Source organism: Macaca mulatta, chromosome 1 (genome assembly GCF_049350105.2).
Source record: "Macaca mulatta isolate MMU2019108-1 chromosome 1, T2T-MMU8v2.0, whole genome shotgun sequence".
In the NCBI taxonomy this organism is placed as follows: domain Eukaryota; kingdom Metazoa; phylum Chordata; class Mammalia; order Primates; family Cercopithecidae; genus Macaca; species Macaca mulatta.
The window spans coordinates 209,346,263-209,370,679 of record NC_133406.1 but is presented as its reverse complement, the minus strand read 5'-3'; the positions used below and the strand labels follow the sequence as shown (position 1 = coordinate 209,370,679).

Below are 24,417 nucleotides of genomic sequence, written 5' to 3'. Positions count from 1 at the left end.
CTCCTGCTTCAGACGCCCACTGCCCCAGCTCTGCCTCCAGGCCCCAGCTCTGCTGCTGTGTGTGCAGCCTCAGGGCTGTAGACAAAGGCCTTGATACCCACCCTGCATCCCATGCCCTTTCCCCAGGAGCCTTCTGGAGGCAGAGCCTGAACCCAGAGTCGGCTAGGCTGGAGGACTTTAAAACACTCTGGTAGGTAGGCCCCTGGGAACTGTTGGGAGTTGGGATGGCAGGGAGGAGGCAGAGGTTTGGGTAACTATGAAATCCTATGCGAACCTTCCAAAAACATCTTGCTATCATTTTGGGTCAGTTCTTTCCTTTTGTCTTTTTTCTTTTCTTCTCTTTTCTTTTATTTTCTTCTCTTTCTTTTCTTTTCTTTTTTCTTTTCTTTCTTTCATTTTCATTTTCCTTTCTTTTCTTTCTTTCCTCCCTCCCTTCTCTTTCCTTCCCTTTTTCTTTCTTTCCTTCCTTTTTGAGACAGAGTCTTACTCTGTCCCCCAGGCGGAGTGCAGTGGCATGATCTCAGCTCACTGCAGCCTCGACCTCTCAGGGCTCAGGTGATCTCAGCCTCCTGAGTAGCTGGGGTTATAGGTGTATACCACCACACTCAGCTAATTTTTGTATTTTTGGTAGAGATGGGGTTTTGCCATGTTGCTCAGGCTAGTCTCGAGCTTCTGGGCTCGAGCAATCCGCCTGCCTCAGCCTCCCAAAGTGCTGGCATTACAGGTGTGAGCCACCACATGCCTGTGTCTTCAGTCAGGTCTTACACTGACTTTTCTTAGCAGCAGACTGCCCTGCCCATCCTCCTTGTCATCTGCCTCGCCATCCCTCCTTTCCCACCCTCTTGAACGGTGGCTGAAGGGGACACATTAGAAGCTACTTCTTCTCAGAGTGACTACAAAAAATGGGCTATTGACCTTTTATGTTAAATAATGCAGCCCACACACCTGCTCAATTCATACCTAACGTGTCAGTTTACAACCTTAAATTCATCCTGCCGCTCCTCCCTGCTTTTTATTTACTCATGCCCTTGCCTTGTCCCAGAAAGGGTTTCTATAAAATGCATCAACGTATCATAGTGGTTAAGAGCATGTCACTGGAATAAGTGAGAACTGGGCTCAAATTTAGGCACCACTGATACTAGCTGTGAACTTGGGCAGGTCAACTAACTTAGTTGAACTCTAGTTTTCCTTGTAAAATGGTGGTAAGAATAATAACTTCCCCGTAGGGTTGATGGGATTAAGAGAGGGATGAATGTATCATTTAGGGCCAGCTTTTCCTTCGGCCACCCTGTTCTTGCTGGCTCTCCTCCTGGAGTCCAGATGTCACAGAGACCCCATCTTGCATCCTGGGTCTTTTCATAGAGTGTTGGTAGGGTGTCCCACTCAGGCCAAGCCAGGGTGTGTGCCTGATGCTAGGGGGACAGGTGAGGCAGGCGCAGACCCAGTCCTTGAGAAGTCCTGAGGCCCGTGGAAAGCTAAAGGCAGGCGCAGCTGGCTGCAGCACAGGGAGGACCATGGGACATACTCTGAGGACAGTTCAGGTGGAAGCCATCCATTCGGAGGAGTGAGTGGCTTCTTGGAAGGAGAGTGGTGGCACCTGGAGGCAGAGCAGAATCAGTAGGTAAAGCAGGCAAGAAGCGTGGCTCAGGTGTGGGACAACTTGGCCCAGGCATGGGAATGAGCCTCTGCTCAGAGAACAGTGAGTGACCAGGATTGGAGATGAGAAACAGAGATGGCAGAGCCTCAGGACACAGGGTGACCAGTTTGCCTGGGTTTGTCTGGAACATTCCTGGTGCTAGCACTGTAAATCCTGAGTCCTAGGAAGCTCCTGAGTCTTAGGCAAACCAGATGGTTGGGGAGGGAGGGGAGAAGGTCGTCATACCCCAAGGCCACATTCCTGCAGCTATAGTGGGTACAGCCACTGATTTCTCAGCTTCTGGCTCAGCCAAGGAAAGTGTCTCCCTGCCTTCAGCAGGACCTCTCCCACCCTCTCTGCTACCACTCAACTCAGCCAGGTCCTCAGGGATCCCAGAGTCCCTGGAGCTGAAGAGGAATTTCCCCTGACACGTAGGATGCAAAGAGCAGATTGGGGTAACAGAGGCCACTCAGAGAAGCTAGAGGAGCTCAACAGCCCATCCAATCAGGTGCATCTCACGCGGGCATCCCAGAATATCAAATTCCCCGCCTGCAAAATGGTCTTGCTTATGCCCAAACACTCAGGATGTAAGAGGCACGGATTATGGGTATGATACTTAGCGGTGTGAGCAGGCTTTGGGAAATGTGAACTCTATCCAGATGGAAGACATTCCAGTGAGTTTTCTTTGCCCCTGGCGGGTGGGAGAGGGTGAGTGGGTCTGGGTATGTAAGCACAGGTCTCCAGGTCTAACCCATCAGTGACAGACCATAAACAAGATGATGTTTGCTGGGTTTGTTTATTTGTTTGTTTTTGAGATAGAGTCTCTCCCTGTCACCCAGGTTGGAGTGGTGCAATGGCACGATCTTGGCTCACTGCAACCTCTGCTTCCCAGGTTCAAGTGATTCTCCTGCCTCAGCCTCCTGAGTAGCTGGGATTACAGGTGCGTGCCACCATGCCCAGCTAATTTTTTGCATCTTTAGTAGAGACGGGCTTTCACCATGTTGGCCAGGCTGGTTTCAAACTCCTGACCTCGTGATTCACCCACCTTGGCCTCCTAAAGTGCTGGGATTATAGGCATGAGTCACCACGCCCGGCCGATGTTTGCTGTTTATGATACATAAGAAGCCTCCATCACTTGAATCATGGGACATTAAAAAAAAAAAAAAAAAAAAAACTAGAAAATACTGGGAATCTAGGATCAGTGTCACACATCCATTGTCATCTCTTGTCTCTGCCAGCCCTCGGCCGCTGGACTGCTGCGGCTCTAGGCACTGCAAGGGCATCCCTTAGTCCCCATCTCCTAACTGCTCCCTCCAGGCTGCTCCGGTTTCCTGAATTCCACCACTCTGAGCCTTTCTCTAATATCCAGAGTGATGCTCAGACCACACTATGGTGTCTCACAGGCCTTTTCTGAAAGTTTGGTGATAAACGGAATTACAACATAGAGATGAAAACTTACATTAGGTTTCGCAGGCAAGGCGCTCAATTTTTCTGAGCTTCTGTTTCTTCATCTGCAAAATGAAAGCAATGCCGGTTCCTTCCTCATCAGGAGGACGTGAGAAACAAATGAGAGCATGCACAGCAAGTGTAATGAGCACTCAGTAAGCGTCAGAGCACTTCGGCCGAGCGCAGTGGCTCATGCCTGTAATCCCAGTACTTTGGGAGGCTGAGGTGTGCGGATCACGAGGTCAAGAGATTGAGACCATCCTGGCTAACATAATGAAACCCCGTCTCTACTAAAAATACAAAAATTAGCTGGGCCTGGTTGCAAGCGTCTATAATCTCAGCTACTCAGGAGGCTGAGGCAGGAGAATTGCTTGAACTCGCCAGGTGGAGGTTGCGGTGAGCCGAGATCGCGCCACTGCACTCCAGCCTGGGCAACAATGTGAGACTCCGTCTCAAAAAAAAAAAAAAAAAAAAAAAAGGCACTTCATTCCACATGCATGTCAGTCAACTAGTGTTTATTATGCACCTACTGTGTGCTGGGCCCTGTGCTGAGCATTGAGATAGAGTGGTGACTAAGGCTTCCCTTTTCCAGTTTATAGTCTGTTTAAGAAGTGCATCAGTTGGGATCTGATCAGGAAAAGAGAAAGGACTCCAGGGATTTCACAGTGAGGGATCCAATAGAGGAAGTCAGCATAGAGAAGACTAGAAGTGGCCAGGCATGATGGCTCACACCTGTAATCCCAACACTTTGGGAGGCCAAGGCAGGCAGATCACCTGATGTCAGGAGTTTGAGACCAGCCTGGCCAACATGCCAAAACCCTATCTCTACTAAAAATACAAAATGTAGCTGGGCGTGATGGCATATGCCTGCAATCCCAGCTACTGGGGTGGCTAAAGTACGAGAATTGCTTGAACCCAGGAGGCGATGCTGCAGTGAGTTGAGATCCGCCACTGAACTCCAGCCTGGGTGACAGAGCAAGACGCTGTCTCAAAAATAAAAAGAGAAGGCTGGAAGTGCAAAGAAGTAGGGAAGAGATGTTACTCAGGGTTTCAGCTCCCCCAGGAGCTGACCCTGAGACAAGGATTTGAGCACATGTTGTTACTTTTGGAGCTGCGGGGAACGGGAAAACGGAAAAGGGAGACTGGGAAGGGAGAGCACCCAACAAGGGCAAACATCTGGTTCACCACAGTGGCTGCCTAGAGCTTCATTCCCTGGGAAACACAGGGATATGAAACATTTGCCTCAGTCACCGCACATGAGGAGTAAGGGAACTGGAGTATTTCACACCAAATCTCAGGGGTCACTGCTTGGGATCTCCTGGGGGAGGAGCTTCATTCTGTGAGCATTTATGGCCACCCTTGAGCACAGAGCCTATGTCTGCCCCTAGGAACAGGGATGCAGATACTGGCAGTTGGAAGTGGGCAGGTGTACTCTGAAGTAACCAAGTCAGAGGGCTCTGGGTGGACCTCTGAGAGCATCCTCGATATGAAGCGATTGGGAACCAGGGGAAGCCTCTACTGTCTGTAGAAACCGCTGCTCATCTGAGCCTACATTCCTTTGTCCTGCACTATCATGCAACTGTTCCTAAGGCCACCACTCTGTGGGAAGATACACTCCCCTGAGGCTGACACGGTCACTATCAGAATGGCTGGCTGCCTGGCCCCTCTGCTGTCTCTGCATGATTCACCAGTTCCCAGACAGGAGCCCAGGGCCACCCCCTACCACCACTGCTCCTTCGCAGGAGCTCCTTTATGGCCACCGTAGGAACCAATGCCAGGAGCTAAATGGCTGCTGTCTTCCTCCCATCTTCTTTTCTGGCATGAGTACCTCCCATTGGCAGACCATCACAGAAACCCAACTGGCAAGGGAATCTGGGAAATGTAGTTTGTAAGCTTCCAGCCTGGTGGCAAAGAGGAGGTTAAGGAAAGGCAAGCAAGAGTGAGTGTGGGGCTCAATACAATAGACAATATCTGGCAGAGGGAGATGGACAAGAAAGAAATCATTAGGATTCATGGTTTTTAAACTGGCCCAATTGTCCCATAGAACTAATGTTTCTGGTTTATTTTGAATAAACATAGAAATTGACCCTCCCAGTCTTGAAATGAGAAGGTTACAGTTGTCTTATCTGAGTTCCTTTCTCAGGAAACCAACCAACCAGGCTCCCAGATAGTATCAAGAAGCTGAAACTGACCAGACCTGTCACCTGTTGATGGCCTAACTGACCACCTGCTTCCTGTTGACCAACTTTTCTTCCTTATCCCTTCCAAATTCCTGTTTTCCCACACATGGTTACATTTCTTCCTTGCTATGTAAACCCCTGATTTTATTTGATTTGATACTAATCTCCCATCTCCTTGGCTACAGCACCCAATTAAAACCTTCCCTGGCAATACTCATCTCAGTGATTAGCTTTCTGTGCAGCGAGCAGTAAGATCTAACAGAACTCCCAGTGTTTTGGTAACAGTTTCCGTACAATGACAGAGAAGATAACCTGAAAACCTTCTCAACAAAACACCTAGATTTGTCAGATAATGTATAACCAACTTCCTTTTAGATGCATAGTTGGACTCATAAGAAAGACAAATAGGCCAGGCACGGTGGCTCACACCTGTAATCCTAGCACTTTGGGAGGCCAAGGTGGGCAGATCACCTGAGGTCAGGAGTTTGAGACCAGCCTGGGCAACATGGTGAAACCCTGTTTCTACTAAAAATACAAAAATTAGCCAGGCCTGGTGGTGGGTGCCTGTAAATCCAGCTACTCAGGAGACTGAGGCAGTAGAATCACTTGAACCCGGGACACAGAGGTTGCAGTGAGCTGAGATTGTGCCACTGCACTCTAGCCTGGGCAACAGAATGAGACTTCGTCTCAAAAAAGAAAAAAAAAATTCAGGAACCAAAAACAAAAAGGAACGGTAAGTGTGGAGCTGATCTTTGGGATGTCCTAGGGGTAACTAAGGGGGTTGGCTTTAAATAGCCATCTAGGGACAAGATATGAGAGGCCTGGCAAAAGAGAAATAGGTGTTTGGATCTAATCACCCCAAACACACACAAATCCAAAACCATTATAAAGTTACACTTTCAGTAAAAGAGTGGACTAGAAAAAACATCCATCCCCTTGCCCACTGGCATAGAAAGATAATAGTGAAGCTTGTTTGTCTTGACTTATGCTTTGGATTGGAAAAGAAAAAAGTTCTCCTTTGAGAATTTATAACTATAGGCCAACCCTTCCAAAGGTTGAGAATTTGTGCTTACATTTTCTTTGTAGTCTGAGGAACCGTGAAGCTGAGAAATTAATTTACAAAGTGGTCTGTGGCTGGTAATACCCCAGGGATGCCTGGTAGAAGCAAATGAGATCTGCTCTGCATAGTCACACCCTCAACCCACAGATAAAGATGAGCTCACAATCCCAAATTACAAAACACACAGAAACAATGCAATGCAAATGACAAGATACAGACAACTCAACCTTGCAGAAACCCTTAGATAATAGAATGCATAAAAATCAGTAATTTAATTGCACAGAAGTGTGAAGGAGAAGCACAGAGTGTGGTAGAAAGATGACTGAAAAACTGGCTTGGTCTGTGTGCTGGGGAGGCTACTGCTGCAGTGCAGTTGAGAGGTGAGGGTTGCTTGGGTCAGAATGGTGGTGGGGGATGGGATGTGTGTCACAATGGCACAGCAAGCAGAGCACAGAAAGAACATCTTGTACATTTTGTAGGTAGAGACCTGCAGCTTCAAGTACCCTGTGTTAGTTTCCAAAGGCTTCTGCAAAAAACTGCCACAAACTGGTGGCTTAAAAATGACAAACTCATGCCTGCATTCCCAGCACTTTGGGAGGCTGAGGTGGGAGTGTTAGAAACAAAATGCTTGTTCCTTGGTGCCACAGAGAAATAGCACTCGAACATTAATTTTCTCAGCAAGGCAATTTTTACTTCTATAGAAGGGTGTGACTCACGAATGGAGTAATGGTGAAAGCACACCTGAATGAGGGAGGGGAAGGGGTTCTTATTCCTGACACAGGTACCCCCTACTGCTGTGTCATTGCCCTATTGGCTAGGGTTGGACCACACAGTCTAAGCTAATTCCAATTGGCTATTTTAAAGAGAGCAGGGGTATGAGCCAGAGTGGCAGGGTGAGTAGTTTTGTGGGAAGGACAGTTAGGAACAGGTAACTAAAGGTGACTTAGGTCAGAGCAAGTGACTAGGGGTGATTCAGATCAAAGCAGATGACCAGGATGAGTCAGGACACAGAGCAGGTAACCAGGGGAACAGATGTGAACTACTGATTAAAACTGGTGAGAAAGGTTGTTTACTGAAACTACAAGGAAGTCAAACTTTAAAATGGAGGACAAAGAACTGAACATATTGACTTACTGATTCTTTGAAGAGAAATTTAGAACTCATTGTATCCAACAGGAGGATCACTTGAGCCCAGGAGTTTAAGGCTAGCCTGGGCAACATAGAAGACCCTGTCTTATTTTTAAAAATAAAATTTTAAAAATGACAGAAATGTATTCTCTCATAGTTTTGGAGGTTAGAAGTCTGAAGTCAAGGTGTTGGCAAGGTCATGCTCCCTCTGAAGGCTTCAGGGAAGAATGTTTCCTTGCCTCTTGCATCTTCCAGTAGCTCCAGGCCTTTTCTGGCTTCTGGCAGCATAACTCCAGTCTCTGCCTCACAACATTCTTCTCTTTGTCTCTGTGACCTCTCATCTTCTCATAAGGACACCAGTCGTCCAGTGGACACAAATTTTGTGGGGGCACGATTTAACTTCAACCTCCAACCCCCTGCCACAGGTCACCCTTTGGCCCTTATGGCCTCCAAGTCTTGAGGCTGGAGCTCACTTCTCAGCCCAGGGTCATCTGTGTCTACTTTCCATAGCAGCAGGATACACCTCTGCTGGTGGTTCCCAGGTTCTCTCTCCAGCTGTGACCTCTCTCCCACACTCCAGACCTGAAAATCTCACAGCCTCTTGATCACCGACCCAAGGATGTACCACAGATCACTCAGATTCAACACATCCCAAAGGGAGCCCCCTGTGGGCCCCCACCTAGGGGAAGGGCTGCTTCCCTTAGCCAGAGTGCACCTCACTCCTCAGCTAGAAATCTGGGCTTTGTCCTCCATTTTGAACTTCTTCATCACCTCCCTCATCATTCACACTGGAGATGGTAGAGAAAGCCTACTGTGTGCTAACATCTTTTTTTTTTTTTTTTAAATCCTTCCTGTTCTACCCCCAGAATGTCTCATGCACACAGCCCCTCTCTTCTTCCCTCTCTCCCAGGTCACTGCCAGGTTCCAGCCCCTCACTGGTTCTTTCCAGAGCCAGCATAACAGCCTAGTGACTTCCCTGTTGTGGTCTCATTTTCTCTAATCCACTGACCACACGACCTCACAGAGCCCCTTCTTTTTTCTTTTTTTTTGGAGACAGTCTTGCTCTATTCCCCAGGCTGGAGTGCAGTGGCATGATCTTGGCTCACTGCAACCTCTGCTTCCTGGGTTCAAGTGATTCCCATGCCTCAGCTTCCTGAGTAGCAGGGACTATAGGCATGCGCCACCATGCCTGGCTAATTTTTGTATTTTTAGTAGAACGGGGTTTCACCATGTTAGCCAGGCTAGTCTCAAACTCCTGACCTCAGGTGATCGGCCTGCCTTGGCCTCCCAAAGTGCTGGGATTACAGGCATGAGCCACCACACTTGGCCACCACAGAGCCCCTTCCAACGTGCTCTCCTGAACCTGCTGCCCACTGTGTAATACTATTCGTGGCAGCCCATATGCGCAGGATAAAGTCCAAGTGCCCTAGTGTTATGGGATCTTTGGGGTGTCAAATTTTTGACTGGAAGCGTCTGTGGCCACAGCACCTTTGCCCAAGTTCTTGTCCTGTGTCCAGGAAGAACGAGGTATGCAGACAAGTGAAGAGTGAACAAGATGAAGAAGAGTTTTATTTAGTGTTACAACAGCTCAGAGACTGGCAGTGGGTAGCTCCTCTTTGTAGGCAGGTCATCTGTCCAGTGTTCAGTTCTCAGTGGAGAGGAGGCCCTGGAGAGGGTGGCTTCTCCCTGCCAGCAGGTTGTCTCTGTAGATGTCAGTGGAGAAGGTAGCTCCTCTCTGCAGCTAGCCATCCCATCGTCTCCAGCTATCAGCAGAGAGTACGCCTCTCTGCAACTGGTTGTCCCATCGTCTCTCTGCTCTCCTCATCCTCTGGCCATCCTCTCATCTGCTCTGGCTGAACCCAGGGCTTTTATGGACCTTTTATGGGGGAGGAAGTCCGTGCCAATTGGTCCATGGGTGGCCATGGGCGGGCTGGAAGAGGCACCATGAGTCCCCACTGGCAGCCTGGCCCGGAGCCTTCAGGCCTTCCCTGACCTGAAAGTGGGGTCTTACTGGGGACCTGCTCCCTTCTGCCCAGGACTCTGTCTGCCTCCCTCTGCCATTCAAGGCCCCAGGGCTTGGCCCCAACCCCTCTGAGAACTTTAATATCCTCATCTGTAAAATGGGGACGATAATACCCTGCCCCATTGCCCAGTGAGTGTGTATACCCTTAACGCGGTGCATAGGCTTGGGTAGGTTTGATCCGGTCTCATTCATTTCTCCTCACCTGACCCTACACCTGAGTCAGAGTATCTCATGTTGGCTGAGCTTGAAGTATGCAGGAGCACACCCCAGAAAGGCCAGGGCACAAGCCCTGCTTGGGGTGGAGCAGGGAGGGCCTGCTCTGCTCCACTGGGGTGTTCTTAGGTGGAAGTGGGTGTGGGATGGTCCCTCTGGGAGAACTCTCTCCCTCCAGCCTCCCTGCAGGGTCACCAAGGGAGCTGAATCACAGCGCAAGTGAAATGGGAAAAGTTCCCTTATCCCCTTAGCCTCCTGAGTAGCTGGGACAACAGGTGTGGGCTACCATGCCTGGCTAATTTTTGTATTTTTAATAGAGATGGGGTTTCACCATGTTGACCAGGCTGGTCTCAAACTCCTGACCTCAAATGATCTAGCTGTCTTAGCCTCCCAAAGTGCTGGGATTACAGGCATGAGCCACTGTGCCCAGCCTCTAACTCTTTTAACATAAATTAATTCTTCTCCCTGTATTTTTCCTCAGTGCTATTGACTTCCTGAAGAAACTGGGTCAATTCTCGTGTAGAGTTTTTACACTAGGGATACAGTCACTTGCTTCTTTATACTTCATGGGGTACCTTGTAAGTCTCCAGTGCATCACACCTGGAGGCATATCATGTCCGGTGATCTTGCTTTTAATGATGCTAAGATCTATCTTTAGTTTCAGGCAATGGCAACCTTACCCTTCACTGAAAAGTTCTCCATCAACCTTTCACTGAGTGATTTTGGCATCCATTGAAAACCATTGCTTGAATCAGTTATTTTATTAGGGGCTTAAAAAATGATAATTTTCTAATTCTATTTTTTCCTGCATGAGTAGCTGAAATTCCTCTGCATAGAAGAGCTTTCTTTCATTCATTTTGACTATTTAATTACCAGAAAATGCAGTTAGGGATAAAAAATGCTTAATTATTCTCCTTTAATTAACTATTTTTAGAGAAATAAGCTGGTGCCCCAACTTCCCCAGTGGTGCCCAATAACTTTTGTTTTCTCTCTTTATCTTCTTTTCTTTTCCTGCTCTCTTTCACCTGCTGGTTAGAAGCAGGGTACTTTAATACCCTAGGAGATGGTAAGACCTCATGAAGGAAGTTCCCTGGGTCCCTGAATGACTACATGGAGCTGATTCGTTCCTGTGACTTGGGGAAGAATGAGACTGTCCTGGGAACAAGAAATAAGCTTTCATAGTCACAACCCACTGAGATTGTGATGGTTTGTTACAGCATTGACCCTATCCTGACCAAACAGCTATTACATTTTTAGTTTTTTTTGAGACAGAGTTTCCCTCTTGTTGCCCAGGCTGGAGTGCAATGGTATGATCTCAGCTCACTGCAACCTCAGCTTCCCAGGTTCAAGCAATTCTTCTGCCTCAGCCTCCCAAATAGCTGGGATTACAGGCGCCCACCACCAAGCCCAACTAATTTTTTGTATTTTTAGTAGAGACGGGGTTTCACCATGTTGTCCAGGCTAGTCTTGAACTCCTGGCCTCAGGTGATCCACCTGCCTTGGCCTCCCAAAGTTCTGAGATTACACGTGAACCACTGTGCCCGGCCTACATTTTTAATTTCTAAGAGCTCTATCTTGTTCTCTGATTGTTTCTTTTCCATAGCATAGTGTTCTTGTTGCATGCTTATCTCTTCTTTTTCTGATGATATTTAACTCTTAATGACACATTCTTATGTTCTGTGCATTTTTTCTGCCTCTCCTGACTTCCTTTTTATTGTTTGTGGGTTTTGCTCTCAATTTCAACTAAAACTAGTTTAACATTTATTTGGAGGAGAAACAGCATTACGTGGAGGAAGGTTTAGAAAATGGAAGGTTTCTTTTGACAGTCCTTGGTTTCTCTTTCCTGTCCTAAACAATTCAGCTGTGGCCCACATTTGCTCACCCTAATTACTAGCAAAGCAAGAGCCTAGTATTTACCCAGAGGCAATCTTCTAGGAAGGCAATGGACTTCCAGCCATTGTGATTGAGGCATGCGATTAGAGAACTCACTCATGTTCCAAGTAGCTTATCAAACAATCCTTCCAACACTTCCTTTATTTTCTCAGGTTTTAGCACCTCTTATGAATGAGCACCTGGGCAGCCAAAAAATAAATAATGAAGGGGATCATCCAGGCAAAGAGGGAAGAAAAACGGACTTGGCCAGAGAGGGGAAGAATGTATGCAAAAAGGTGCGACGAGAGGGAGCCTGGGGAATATGACTTATTACACGCAGAGCAGCTCTGCAGAGGGGTGGTTAATGAGGAGGGCTACGATGCAAGGTAAGGCAGAAAGAAAGATCCAGGCCAGACTAAGCAGGGCATCCTAGGCCCTGTTCTTGAAGTTCTCATGAAATACTGCGGGAGAGAGAACACACCGTACTGGGAAACTGGAGAGAAGTTCCTCTTGAACCAGGCCTGGAAGGAAGACTGGGACTTGTTAAAACAGATAATAGGCCAGACCCGGTGGCTTACGCCTGTAATCCCAGCACTTTGGGAGGCCAGGGTGGGTGGATCACAAGGTCAGGAGATCGAGACCATCCTGGCTAACATGGTGAACCCTGTCTCTACTAAAATACAAAAAAAAAAAAAAAAAAAAAAATTAGCCAAGCTTGGTGGTGCATGCCTGTAGTCCCAGCTACTCAGGAGGCTGAGGCAGGGGAATTGCTTGAACCCAGGAGGTGGAGCTTGCAGTGAGCCAAGATCGTACCACTGCACTCCAGCCTGGCAACAGAGTGAGACTCCATCTCAAACAGACAAACAAACAGATAACAATAGAAGCGCCATTGATATATATATATGAGATATATATCATATATTTATATTTATATATATCATATATATATATATATATTTTTTTTTTTTTTAAGACGGAGTCTCATTCTCCCAGACTGGAGTGGAATGGCATGGTCTTGGCTCACTGCAACCTCTGCCTCCTGGGTTCAAGCAATTCTCCTGCCTCAGCCTCCTGAGTAGCTGGGATTACAGGTGCGTGCCAACACACCCAGCTAATTTTTGTATTTTTCTAGAGATGGGGTTTCACCATGTTGGCCAGGCTGGTCTTGAACTCTTGGCCTCAGGTGATCCACCCACCTCGTCCTCCCAAAGTGCTGGGATTGCAGGCGTGAGCTACCGTGCCTGGCCCATTGAAAGATTTTCAAAAGGGATTAACCATGATCACATCTGTTCTTAGATGAGGTCATCCAGACCGGAAGTTGGATTGGAGAGTGGACCAAAGGAGAAGCTGCTGAAGTAGATGTTAAAGATGGAGAGAAGTGGACGGCAGGGACATAGAGGAGGAAAGGTCAGCAAGACCCGAGGTGTCTATGGAGAGTGAGAGTGTGGGAAGTGTGACATGTAACTGATTCGGATGATGGCAAGTTTCGCTGGGCGGTGAAAGGTCAGGTTGGTGGTAAAAATCATGAGTTGACTTTGGGGCACCGTGATATAGGCACTTCCAATATCATGTGTTTCAACAAGCCCCAGTGTTCCTTCCTGGTCAGTTCCCCCAGTTAGAGTGTGTTTTCTGTCCTGCAGCATCGTATGAGAACTGCTAGAACATCACTCACCACTTTCGATAGAGATTCTGTTTGTTCATCTGCTTGTTCCACTGTGTGCCTTACACATAGTAGGTGCTCTTGGAATGTATGTGAGATGAATTAACATGAGAAGTGCTTCTCTGCATGGTTTCACCATGAAACTGTTGAAAGCAACCAGCGCTCCTCTTTCCTGACCTCTAGGCTTCCACCTAGCTGTGGGGACTGGTGTGGTGGAGGGGCCCAGTCTGAATCCAGACAGGGGAGGTGCCTGCAAGTATTTTCGTGCCTGCAAATATTTGTATGCCTTAGGACAGATGGATGTCCAGTTTACTCTCTGCTTCCTCGGTGGCTTCTAGAGGTAACTTTATCCTGCTGTGTACAGTTAGGTCATGGAGGAGACAGGCACCTTCTCTCTTCTTTCTGGAAGGTAACCAGAGGTCTTTCCCCTTTCCTAGGGGGGCTGCTGCTCAGTCGCAGGCTCCAGATGTCTGCTTCAGATTCAAGAACACCTTCCCGAGCTGGGAAACAGATCCAAGGAAATATCAGCCCGAGGCTGCATTTTATCATCTGTGGAAATGGAAGATGTTAGAGCACCTAGGAGGGGCTTAACGTGCAAAACACTGTCTTGGGGCTGCCTGCAGAACAGAGGGTCATCTGCTTTCATTAGATTCTCAAGGCAGCCTCAACAGGCTACACCTGAACCCCAGGTTTGGGGCATGTCTCCAGCCCTCCCAGCTCTGACATCATCATCACCATTAGTGGCTGAAAGTGTGAGGTCATTGGGATGTACCAACAACCTTCCCGAGAGTCCCTCATTTGACCTTCACAGCAACCCAGGGACTCAGCTGCTATTTGGCCCTCGTTTTACAAACCTGAGTCAGTGTGCTTTACGTCAGTGACCCAAGAACCCAGGTGCTAGAGTCAGGCCTGCATCCATATCAGGGTTGGGATCAGTGGTGTGCCCTAAACAAGTCGTTATCCTCTTTTTTGTTTTATTTTTTGGAGACGGAGTCTCACTCTGTCACCCAGGCTGCAGTGCAGTGGTGTAGTCTCAGCTCACAGCAACCTCTCTCTCCCGGGTTCAAGTGATCCTCCTGCCTCAGCCTCCCAAGTAGCTGGGACTACAGGTGCATGCCACCACGCTCGGCTAATTTTTGTGTTTTTGTAGAGACGGGGTTTCACCATGTTGCCTAGGCTGGTCTTGAACTCCTGAGCTCAGGTGATCCACCTGCCTCCGCCTCCCAAAGCACTAGGATTACAGGTGTGAGCACCACACCCGGCCCATTACCCTCTTTTAACTTCAGTTTTCTCATCCACAAAACGAGGGCAATAATCTTTACTCCCACTGGCCATGTTCATAAAAGTACTTATTTGCTCATTTTGAAAGATGCAGCAATGTGCCCCAGAAAGGCCAGGGCATGAGTCCTGCTTGGGGTGGAGCAGGGAAGGCCCGCTCTGCCCCACTGGGGTGTCCTCAGGTGAAAGTGAGTGTGGGCTGACTTTCTCTGAGCTCCCTGTGGAGTCACACGGGGAACTGGGTTGAGTCACAGCACAAGGGCACTCACAGGCCCCACCCTAAGGAGATCCCTGTTCTGACAGAAGCCCTGAGCCGTGACTGTGGACTGACACCCGCTGCCTTTGTGACGTTGGATGGGTTACATAACCTCCCACGTGAGAAGGAGGGGGCACCCGGGCTTGTGGCCTGAGCTAACCCAGGGTAGTGGGAGCCCTATCTGTGAATTGCCAAGGGGCTACCGTGGGGACTGGTGAGGAGAACACAGCTCCGCAAGGCCCTTTTGATTTGTTTTAACCTTTAACTTTTCAAAAATTTCAAATTTAAAGGAGGCGTGGCACAGTTGAGGTTTCTCAGAAACGGACTCACGAGTGCGTCTCCTCAGCTCCCGGCTCCCAGACTCCTGACGTCTGAGGCCAATACTTTGAATTCCGTTAGGCATTTCTTCTGGCATTTATCTCAATAGTTCCAAATAACAAGCTTGTGATGCGATTTCACAACCCTTGCTTCAAACGTCATGTATTGACTTTCCATATGAGGGATGGTCCTTGTTTCTGTTATATCTCCCTGCTTCCTCTTTTCAGTTCTCCCAATATATGTTTTAAAAATTTAGGCTGGATGTGGTGGCTCATGCCTGTAATCCTATCCCTTTGGGAGGCCGGGGCGGGCAGATCACCTGAGATCAAGAGTTTGAGACCAGCCTGGCCAACATGGTGAAACCCCATCCCTACAAAAAAAAAAAAAAATTATTTGGGATAGTTGGCATATGCCTGTAATCACAGCTACTCAGGAGGCTGAGGCAGAAGAATTGCTTGAACTGGGAGGCGGAGGTTGCAGTAAGCCAAGATTGTGCCACTGCACTCCAGCCTGGGCGACAGAATGAGACCCTGTCTCAAAACAAAGCAAAACAAACAAAACAAAACAAAGAAAGAAAGAAAATGAGAGAAGGGTCTGTTCCATGAAAGGGCCTTATATCCAAAACGACCCCCAAATGCCAAAGGAGCTGGAAACCAGAAAAGCAGGGAGACAAATTCAGTTTGGTTTAGTGTGTTTTACTGGGGGAAGAACTTACAGGCAGAAGCCTGGTCTTGGGATTTTAGCTGCAAGACAAAAGATAGATCTCCACACTGCTACTCCCCAGACCCAGGGCTTATGTACGGTAGGGAAAGGGCGTGTGTGCCCAGCAAGACAATAACAGGCAGCCTCCAGAACAGGCAAGAATGTTGTATGCATCATAGCCTATGATTTGTGTGATGACATCAAGGTTGTCATCTTCTTACACTAGGGATAGTAAATAACTTAAGAATCAGAAGGCATTTGCAAGACTGGAGCTAATTAGAATACAACATGGCACATTCACATCCAAGATGGAGTCACTTCCTGTCTCCACAGGGGCCTTGAAGGAAAGGTGACACAATTCTGATTGGTGCTTAGTGACATTATGCATAAATAAAGAAATATGCAGTTAACATATATAGGGTAAAAAGTTGTGGAGTACGTAGGGGTCTTAGGGTCTGGAGAGGGGTGATTGATTCTACCCTGCCTTTGTGCTTCATCTGATAGGCAAGGTTACAATCAGTAATGCCAGTGAAATATTTGTCAGACTCCACCCTAGCAGATGAGACTTCAGCTTTAGTTCACAGGCCTTATATTAGTACCCATTTGTCCAACCTGCAGCCATCTTGGGCTGTGTTTTAAAGCTTTTTCTTTCATATTTTCTTTTTTCTGACAATTTTTCCCTTCTGGTTAAAATTCTCCAAAAGAGGACTTTGAAAACCAAGTAATATATGTGAAGGATTTGAAGAGGACAGGTCCCCTTTGCTTGGAATTTTAGAGCATAGGGGATCAAATTGGAATTTTTAAATGCCCTTGTTCTGTTTTTCACTCCTATATGAAGTTCTGTCATTTGGTTTGTCAGTGGGGATGCGAAAATTCCTGTATTTCCTTTCAGAATGCGAGAGGCTCTCCTGTCATGCTAATATCTCCTCATGTTATGGAGAGAAGAGGTGATCATTGCAATTAGAATTATTTCCTTAGAATGCTCCTCAGATGCAATGATGTGTTGCATGGTCAACCATATTGCTGAAGAGCCTTGAGGAGTTGGGAGGAAGAATATGCAATTTGATGTGTTTTTAAAACCTGGGGAGTTCAGGATGGAAAAAATTTAAAATAAGACCCGGCGTAGTGGCTCATGCCTGTAATCCCAGCACTTTGGGAGGCAGAGGCGGGTGGATCACGAGGTCAGGAGTTCAAGACCAGCCTGGTCAATATGGTGAAACCCTGTAGCTACTAAAAATACAAAAATTAGCTGGGCGTGGTGGTGGGCGTCTGTAATCCCAGTTACTTAGGAGGCTGAGGCAGGAGAATCACTTGAACCCAGGAGGTGGAGGTTGCAGTGGGCCAAGATCACACCACTGCACTCCAGCCTGCACAACAAGAACGAAACTCTGTCTCAATAAAAAAAAAGAAAGAAAGAAAGAAAGAAAAAATTTAAAATAGAAAGCCCTTCCTCAGTTGATCAGAAAAAGGGAAATAATGTGTTGGACAGTCATCAGAAGACCACTCTTACATACATGCTACAGCCATTAGTTCAGATCAATGAACTAACTTAATTTGGGCTGGAGTTCTGTTCTTTCAGTGACATTTGCAATTTTTGCAGCATTTATAACATTTGTAACATAGACATACTGGAAAAATAATTAATAATAGTGTGAACAACTGAGAGTCCTTTCAGGTAACAACAATGAAGAAAGGCAACAATCCATCATAGAAAAAAACCTGGAACTTCTATTTTGATAGTCTTATGACTAATCTAATAATTTTCCTCCCCCCTTTGTTTTTTTGTATTTGTACTTAATGATTTTTTTGGTGTATTCACTTAGGACTGTAATTAATTGATGATTTATCTAATTGCTCTTCTAGCCATTCTTTTTTTTTTTTTCTTTTGCTGGAAATAAACTTGAGGTGAACTGAGTTTCAATTTTCAAAATTTTTTATTATCAACATCATAATAATGTCACACATCATGATCCTAAAAGTAACTTCTCTATGAACCTCATATTGCACCAAATGGTAGCATAATTTAAATCAAATATTGTTTGGTTGCAAACTCATTTGCTGCTACCTATCTCACCCTAACTTGGAACACCCAACATATTTGGATTCACAACCTGTACCTAAATTGCACTCCTGCTATAATTGTTTAATGGCAACAACGTGTTTAGTGGATAAAACAGCACTGGCCAACTAAGGTAAAAATGAGAATGGTTACAATCTCATTTTTTTCCTTTCCCAGAAAAAAGCATTATTTTCCCATATACCACATATTATTTTGTTTTGTTTTTGAGACAGGGTCTTGCTCTGTTGCCCAGGCTGGAGTGCAGTGGTGTGATCACAGCTTACTGCAGCCTCGACCTCCCAGGCTCAAGTGATCCTACCACCTCAGGTCTCAGCTTCCCGAGTAGCTAAGACTACAGGCATGGACCACCATCCCCAGCTAATTTTTTTTTTTTTTTTTTTTTTTAGAGATGAGGTCTTATTATGTCACCTGGGCTCCATATATTATTTTGAACAGGGGTAGAGATTAGAGGTCATGTTTCCATGATTTAGGGATTCCAAATCTAACAGGACAGCACTAGTCTCTCTGAATGTGTTTACAATCTAGAACTGAAATTGGATTCCAAGTATTATTATTTAATATGATCCATGAATTGCCCATTGGGAGAATGTAAGTATTGTTAAAATAATCCCTATTCGTACTAGGTGTACTATGTAATATGTCTGGTGACTATATATATGGGGTGCTGTATTAGTCTGTTCTCATGTTGCTAATAAAGACATACCCAAGACTGGGTAATTTATAAAGAAAAAGTGGTTTAATGGACTCACAGTTCCACATGGCTGGGGAGACCTCATAATCATGGCAGAAGACAAAGGAAGAGCAAAGTGACATCTCACGTGGTGGCAGGCAAGAGGGCTTGTGCAGGGGAACTCCCATTTATAAAGCCATCAGATCTCATGAGACTTATTCACTATCACGAGAACAGTACGGGGGAAACCTACCCAGGGGCTGGTTTCCCCAATACTCGTGATTGAATTACCTCTCACTAGCTCCGTCTCAGGACCTGTGAGGATTATGGGAATGACAATTCAGGATGAGATTTGGGTGGGGACACAGCCAAGCCATATCTGGTGCTAAAGCTGTAGAGTGCAGCAGTTTAGGCTACACACCCTGGTAGTAATTTTCCAGGAAGAAGAGGATTTGTTTTTTCCACAAATGCACACCTCGTGTTTCTGTATCCGAAATGGTTGGCCATGTTTTAGAGGCTTTTGCTTCCATTTGGATTAACATGGTCAATAAACCTTGCTGAGTTTGGATGCATGCTCTTTCTCATCGCTAGTTTTTGGTGTGGTCCCTCATTAGTTGAGCAGTTTGACTTATCCACTTAACAACAGTGTCATTATCTTTCCATGCAGCTTCCTGATCCTTACTTTCCTCATGAAAGAGTATTTCTTCTAATCTATTTTGATTGGTAAGTATCAACTTTTCTTGTGAATATCTTTTTTCATAAAATACATTTTTAACTTGTCTTAATATCACAAGTCATTCCCCTGTTGCACCTAAGTTTCTTTTACCTTAGTTGGCCAGTGCTGTTTTATCCACCAAACATGTTGTTGCTATGGAACAATTATAGCAGAAGTGCATTTTAGGTACAGGTTGTGAACCCAAATATGTTGGGTGTTCCAAGTTAGGGTGAGATAGGTAGCAGTTACCCCTAGATATAGTTTAGTTTGGATATACCATAAGGCTTTTCACATTTTCCCTGGTTGAATTCCCAAATTATCCTCCAATTGGGTGAGGATACCACTGGAGAATACCATTTCCACAGTGCTATAAAGAATACCTGAGACTGGGTAACTTATAAAGAAAAGAGGTTTAATTGACTCATGGTTCCACATGACTGTGGAGGCCTCGGGAAACTTGTAATCATGACAGAAGCCAAAGGGAAAGCAAGGCACATCTTACATGGTGGTAGGAGACAGAGAGAGAGAAAGAGTGAGGAAGTGCCACACTTAAACCCATTAGCAATCTTGAGAACTCCCTCACTATCACGAGAACAGCATGGGGAAACCACTGCCATGATCCAATCACCTCCCATCAGGTCCCTCCCTCCACAGGTGGGGATTACTGTTCAAGATGAGATTGGGGTGGGGACACAGGCCAAACCATATCACCGAGTAATTCCCATTGTATGATTCCCAGTTTCATTAGAATGTTTCATAGACGTACAGCCACAAAAACAAAGCCTCTGACCTCTAGGGCAAGAGATACTGCGGCAAGGCACACAAGCTGCAGCTGTTTTCAATTATCTCAAGGACGTCGGGTAGTAATTGATCATCTAGATTCATAGTCATACAGTGAGCTATTAGTAAAGTATTAAAAACTGTCCAACCAGGCATCGAATTGAGAAGAATTTTCTGGAAGTATTACTTTAAATAGGGTTCCTAATAGTATATTATGCCTGAAAAGAAGGTGCCATAGACTATAGGATCTGATTCCAAGAAGTCAATATCAGCATTCCAATATCCTCCTGATGTTAAAAAAGAAAGGTTTGTTCTACTTCCATATAAGTTAGATGAGTGATTTCCCAGTAAGAGAAATAGGGATCAAACAAAGGAGAGGATGTTACTAGATACTCATCATCATGACAGGAAAATGCAGAAACAAAAGGTATATGCAGAGGAAAATCATCGTGAACACAGACCTGGTCTGGTATCTTGGGAAATGCTGTCTATTCAGATGTCGTCTCCTTCCCACCTTTGGAGGAGTCGGAAATCTTAGAGATCTTTAATTGGAAGTCTCTGGTGGACTTAGAAGTCCATTTAGCTGTTGGAGCTTTTCTTAACTGAGAAATGTGAATCCAGGAGTTAACTCCTTCAAGTTTAGCTTCACAGTGATTAGTCAACAATACCTGATAAGCTCCTTTCCAATGAAGTTGAAGTGAGACTTTTAGTTGATGTCTTTTTCAATAAACAGAGTCACCTGGCTGGAGATGGTGGTATTTGAGATCTTCAGCACCTGAGAGCACACTGTTAAAATAAGTTTTATTGATTTTTTTTTTTTTTGAAAAGACGTTTAGTTAAGCCTTGACAATAATGAAGTATATCTCCTTTCAGTAAAGTTGGTTTATATAAACCACCATCCAATTTCATAGGTCACCCTGTAATTATTTTATGAGATAATTGATGTTTTCTGAAAGGAGTTGCTTTTAGGTTGAGTGAAACCAATGGAAGAGCCTTGGGCCACATAATATGAAAAGCTTTCATTAATTTTGCCATCTGGGTTATTATTATTTCATTTCTTCATTCCACCAATTCAGAAGACTATGGAGGGTATGCAAAATGAAAATGTTGAAAAATGAGCCAGATTTTACAAATGGAGTGGACTCTCTTTCCAGTAAAATGAGTTCCCCTATTGTGATGTAATTTGGAAGGAATTTCCCAAGAGGGAATTATCCACTGCAACACATATTTTTCTACTGCTTGTGCCATGACTCTTCTGCAAGGAAATGCTTCAATCTGATGAGTGAACATACAAATCATAACCAGCACATATTTATAACCCTGTGCTGGAGGTAATTGGATAAAATTCATTTGCCAAGTATTGCCAGTGGGCAAAGGGAAATGCCCTTGAAATCTGTGAGGACACTTTCCTGGATTAGGTTTAGGATAAACTGGACATTCAACCATAAAGTCTATGAGCTACTGTGGGTGAGAATTCCCAATGATAATTGTTTTTCCTGGGCAATCATGTTTTCAGTCCCCCAGTGAGTGACCTCATAGACATGTTGTGACATAGAAAACTGAAATCCCAAAGGCAAAACTGGTCTGTCCTTGGGTCCATACCATAATTTGCAAGTGGAGAAAAGGCACCCCCATTTTTGTTAGTTATATTTGCTTTTCCCTCTCTGAAGCCTTTTCTTGAGCCCCTTGGAGTTCCTTTTCAATGGAGTGCATTTTAAATATAGCCACCTCTCTAGTTTTATTTGATATCAGTGTTAATGCAGACTTTTTTGCTGTTGAAGCAGCAAAACGATTTCCTTTACTCTCCGGAGAGTGAAGTTGGAAATGTCCAGGGCTATTGTAAAAGGGCTTGATAATAGTCCATTATTTTTGTTGTTGTTATTAATTGGATGGCTTCTAAATGATCAGAAACTTGAGAGTCATGTTAATATGGATGTCTGGAGGAGGTTACTATTTCCACAACATTCCAAAATCATGAGCTACACCCAAAGCGGAATAGCTGTCAATGTAAACATTAGCCATTTGATTTTTGGCCACTTGACAAGCTCTGGCAAGCACTATTAACTCAGCTAACTGTGCTGATTCTACTTTAGGCAAGGGATTGCTGTCTATAATGTCCACAAGAGACACAGTGGCCCAGCCTGCTCATTATTTTCCAAATTCATCCTTTAGATACAATCCATCTGTGAACAAGATAACATCAGCATTTTACAGCAGTGTCTCCTGTAAATCCTGTCTGGGCATCAAAAGCTATTCTGTTAGTAAAATACAGTCATGAGGCATCTCATCAGTTGTTTCAGGAAGTAATGTTGTGAGATTAAGAGTATTACAGTAAGGGAGGATAATATGTGGAGCAGAGAGTAAAAGTACTTTATAAGAAGCTAACCTGTTAACAGAAAAGTGTTGCATATATTGTGAATTTAAAAGAGGTTCTACAGAATGAGGTACATATACAGTCAAAGGAGCCTGCATTACAATTGCCTGAGTGGCCTTCAGGAGCTGGCAGCTACGGAAATAGACCTCAGACAAGGGGGCAGCACATGCGCTACGGTGTGTCACTGCTGACTAGAGTGGTCAATAGGTCTATCTTGTCAGATAGACAAGATAGAATATCTTGTGTTTTGGGGTCAGAATACCCAGGGTGCTATCATGTTTTTTATAAACAAAAAGGAAAAATGACAGCTGATAATTTGGATGGCTCAAAGCAGGGGCCCTTGTAAAATTTTCCTTTATTTCTTGAATTGCTATTTCTCCTTCTGATGTCCACTGTATAGAATCAAGTTGGTCTTCTTTTAACAATGTATACAAAGGCTGTGCCATGAGAGAAAAATTGGGGATCCACCTACAGCAGTAGCCAGTTAAGCTTAAGAATCCCAGAGCTACCTTTTAGTTTTTGGAGGGAGGTATGCAAGAATTCCAGTAACTCAATCCAGATTTATATGTTGTCCCTCTTTAGAAATTAAATGTCCCAAACATTTTACTTCCATTAAGCACAAGTGGAGCTTTTCTGTACACACCTTGTGTTCTCTGTTTGCGAATTGTTTCAGCGAGTGAAGGGAGTTGTTTTTACAATCATGCAGACTAGAGGAGCATAACAAGAGCTTATCCACACACTGAAGGAGAGTGGCATTTCCTTAAACATTTAGCTCATCCAGGCCAGCCCTTAACATTTGTGGAAAGTAAGTTGGGCTTTTAGTATCACCTTGAGGCATAACAGTCTAGATGTACTGGTGTCCCAGGTAAAGGCAAAAAAATATTGACTGTCAGGATCAACTGATATTTTTAAAAGCACTGCATAAATCAATTGCAGTGAAATATTTACTGCTTACACATATATTAGATAAAAGAGTGTGGGGGTTTGCAACTACTGGGTGACAAGGAATGACAATATTTTTAATGGCTCTCAAATCTTGTATGAATCTCCATCCTTTCCCATTAGGTTTTGGCACTAGAAGGATGGGAGTGCAAAGAAGGACTGGTTCAAAGAATAATCATTTTTTTAATCAATGAAGTCTTTGATTATTGGTTTTATTCCTATTATGGTTTCCTGTTTTAATGAATATGATTTAATATTGGGAAGTGGCTTATTCGGATCCACCTGTATCCATATTGGAGTCGCTGTTAAATTTTTCCCTATGTCAGTAGACAGCTGGGATCATAAACAGTCAGGGATTTGGTGTAATAAAGCATCAAGTTCTTTTTTGTCTTACTGCTTTATTGAATTTTGATGATCATTTGATCTAAACTTCATGATTTATCATTTTCAGTCAATGCTCTTTCAGCCATTTTCAAAAACATTTATCCTCTTTTTGAGAAGGAAATATGAACATTATAAAGCTCCAGAAAATCTCTCCCTATAAGATGTACTGGTGCAGAAGGCACCAAAAGAAAAGAATGTCCAACCAGGTGCAGTGGCTCACGCCTGTAATCCCAGCACTTTGAGAGACCGAGGCGGGTGGATCACGAGGTCAGATTGATACCGTCCTGGCTAACCAGGTGAAACCCTGTCTGTACTAAAAATTCAAAAAATTAGCCGGGCGTGGTGGCGGGCACCTGTAGTCCCAGCTAACTCGGGAGGCTGAGGCAAGAGAATGACGTAAACCTGGGAGGCGGAGCTTGCAGTGAGCCGAGATTGTGCCACTGCACTCCAGCCTGGGCCACAGAGTGAGACTCTGTCACAAAAAAAAAAAAAAAAAAAGAAAGAAAGAAAGAAAGGTAAAGAATGTCCATCTATATGACGTAATTGGAAAGGGAAAAGTTTTTATTCGTATATAGTCATTGGTTGATTAGATACCCCTATCATTTGAACGGTTTGATTACTCCAAGGAAGAGGGCTCTTTACAAAGGTAGGGTTTAGAACAGAAAGGGTAGATCCTGTGTCAACTAATGCCTCTGTTTTT

At 45.0% G+C, this 24,417-nt stretch overlaps 1 long non-coding RNA gene across 1 annotated transcript; it reads left to right on the top strand.

Annotated features, from left to right (window-relative positions):
* The first annotated feature begins 60 nt into the window (after nucleotides 1–60).
* LOC144334611 (uncharacterized) lies at nucleotides 61–5,473 on the top strand. Its single transcript, XR_013404591.1, has 2 exons — nucleotides 61–190; nucleotides 5,226–5,473. It is a non-coding gene; the product is annotated as an uncharacterized LOC144334611 (long non-coding RNA).
* Nucleotides 5,474–24,417: the final 18,944 nt, after the last annotated feature.